This window comes from Hippocampus comes, unplaced genomic scaffold (assembly GCF_001891065.2).
Source record: "Hippocampus comes isolate QL1 unplaced genomic scaffold, H_comes_QL1_v1.1 scaffold207, whole genome shotgun sequence".
NCBI classification, from domain to species: domain Eukaryota; kingdom Metazoa; phylum Chordata; class Actinopteri; order Syngnathiformes; family Syngnathidae; genus Hippocampus; species Hippocampus comes.
In genome coordinates, this window is record NW_017805146.1 from 985,772 (window position 1) to 988,991 (window position 3,220).

Here is a 3,220-nt window from a genome sequence, read left to right on the forward strand (position 1 = left end):
GGGGGAGTACCCTCTCTTCCCTCCTTTTCTCACCCCGGCCTCCTCTTGTGTGCTGTCCAGCTGCCTGTGACCCTAGACCCGCTGACCCTTACTCCTGACCCCTGGACTCGTTCCCACGCCACGCCTTTTTGTGTCCAGCGCGCCATGGCAACACCTTGCTCACTGCTGCTGCCACGGTAACAGATGGACACAGGCCTGGAAATAACTTCATTCAGAGCCTACTGGAGAGGAGGGGGGGGTGGGGGGGGGACCGCGGACAATTTGCCCCAAACCCCCCCCCCCCCCCCCCACCCCCCCCCAATTTTTGTATTGTATTAAAACCTTATGAATTATTGACTCTACTTGTCAAAATACAAATAAGTCAAAGTAATTATTGTATTATATTAAATGGACATGGATCATTTTGGGAATATAGGTATACATTTTGGCGGGGATACAGAAGCCAGGTGTTTTGTAATTATTGTATTATATTAAAACCTTATGAATTAATACAAATAAGTGAAAGTAATAAATACGTTAAAGTAATTCTATCTCAAACCTACCATCCCAAACAAAATAATTCTATCTCAAACCTACCATCCCAAACTTACCACAGCCACTTAGGGACTTTATTTTGAAAATCCATTTGCCTAAACTTACCACAGCACTTCCGGCGTATATCTACCATAGCCTAAATCTACCTCCTCCGGGTCTGCAGCTGGATATTATTGGATAAAGTGAATCGCGACCTGCCTCAACAAAATTCTATCAGCAAATCTTTTGCAAAAATGGTTCTGAAACAGAAAGGGTAAGTATTTGAGTCCCATTGTTTGCTCTTGCGATGCTTTTGGCTGGAAGAAGTGTCCATTGGTCCGTGAGGTTATACTGTCGGCAAACCTCCAGAGGTGCCCCTGACAAAACAAAAATATACATATTGCAATATTTTGGAAGATATCATGCAATACATGAAGTACTTTAGTTTTACATATGCGATTCTGTATTTATATTCATGAATATATACGGTGGTGTGGGGGGGGGGGGCCTGTTTGCAAACTCAGAGACAATCAACAAACTTGAATAGCACAGCCCAGGAGCTTCACAAGGTGGCCGTCATAAAATGAATTGCAGCAGTTTTGCTGCTAATCAGTAACTCACCTCCGAAACCTCCAAACGAGCCTCGGGAGGACAGGTTAAAGAGAAAGATTTGTATTTGGCAAAAGGGGAGAGCGGGGGTGGGAGGGGGGGGGGCTCTTTGGCAGGATGCGCTAGTGTGTTAGCATGTCTGCCTTGCAGTTCAGAGGTTCAGGGTTGGAATCTCGACTTGGGCTTTCCTTGGCGGGGTTCGCGTATTCTCGCCGCGCTCGTGAACCGAAACACCGTATGCTTGTGGCTATTCTCATTTGTCCAGGTCAGGGTTGGGCAATTGCAGTCCCGGAGGGCCGCCATCTTGCATGTTTGCCCACGCTTGCTCCAGATCATTTCTTTCTCGGGGCATTAAATCGATCGCAACCGCATCGCTCTGTTTGTCTTCGAAGACACCATTTCCGGTGGTCGCAATCACTAGTATGGTTTCAAACGCATGCTGGCACCGTCTCACTGGATGAGTGTCGAGTATGCTTAAAGCCTGGCTGCAAGTCCACCGGCAAGCGCCCGGTTGAAGGTTCCGGCGGAGTGAGCTTCGCATCCTCCCCTAGCACTTATACTCTTCTGCATTTCTGTAACCTCGCAAGTGAGTTGGGTGAGGAGCAGGTGGGGTGGGGGTAGGGGGGGGCAATGGGTTCGAGGAGAGAGGTCCTCAGCTGCCATGGGGCAAAACTACACAAGCCAAACCATTTCATCACATTTGTGCATTTCACATCCTCCATCTCCGCATGCATCTGCATCCTACTACTTTCCCGACACCACCTCCTCCACCCGAACCCCAATGCTACCCGCCACTCCTCCCCGCCCCTCCTCTATGCCTCTCACCCACTTCATTGTGCCAAAGGAGATTTTCTCCATTGAGGCCCAGTCTCTTAGGTAACCCCAGCGCTGCATGAAATGAGGAGAGGGAGCGAGCGAGCGAGGCAGAGACGGGCGAGGACTGAAAGGGAGAGTGAGAAAGAGAGCTGGGAAGGGCGGGGAAAACCGGGAGAAGGGCCACCGAATTGTAAAGGCAGAGGTGGGGGTGGGCGTTGGGCAGGTGGGGGGTAGGGGGAGCGGGGGTACGGACACAGAGGGTTGAAGAAGGAGAGGAAGAAGGACGTGGGACCAGAGGTGGGAGAGGCGTTGAGGGTGAAAGATGGAGGAGCGGGACCGGCGTGGTCGGCCTCGCAAGAGGAGGAGTGAGCGGGCCAGCGGTGAAGAGAGGAGAGCGTCTCCCAAGAGGGCAAAGACACCAAAGGGGAGCGCCACTTCAACACACGCTTTTGCAGGTAATTTCTCGCCCCGCGTTTCACCTGGCTGAGCTTTTAGTGCGGCTGATTTCCACGTGTGATGAGGGGGGGGGGGGTTGGATTTGAGGTTTGGCCTCTGGAGAGGACGCGGCAGATGAGCTCAGGCCTTCGGGCCTTCCGCGTCAGCAAACTTGACGGCAAAGTTTGCATCATGGGTTCGCCTGTTCCACGCTTCGTCGCGCTAGCGGCGTTGAGTGTCTTTGGAATTGAGAGTAAATGGCTCCAAGAAATCGGAGGCGTCTCAGTGAGCTTTTGGGGGCTCGGGGAGGGCTCGGGGAGGGCTCTGGCATCCTTTGTGGCCATGCTGCTCTGCACCTCAATGGTGGGCACAGCACATGGGGCTCCCATGAATAGGCCCGGCCTCACCGCCAAAGACCGCGGCGCTGGGGGGAAAGCGAATGGAGAAAACGCCTCACGCAGCCGAGCAGAGAAAGAGAAAATGTGAGCATATCGGATCAGGGGTCCGGCAGAGCTTTCCCTTTTTTTTTTTTTTTTTACATTCGAGCCCCCACCCCCCCAACTTCACCTGCCCCACACTGGCTTCACTTGCGCTGCCGCTGACGGGCTCATCTCGATGTGCTGAGTTATCACGGCAGGCTTTTGTCTTCTTTTGACGTGCACTCGGTCTTTTGCAGCAGCTCACGCGGGCGGCCCGACACGGCCCGGCCCGGCCCTCCCCGCCCTGGTTGGTGACCCCTCTCTTCATCATGGTGTCACCCACACAGAGAATGAGTTGGGGTTCTTGCTTTCTGTCTTTTCTTCTCACCTTCTCCCACTGCTTCCCCCCCCACCACCCCTGCACACCC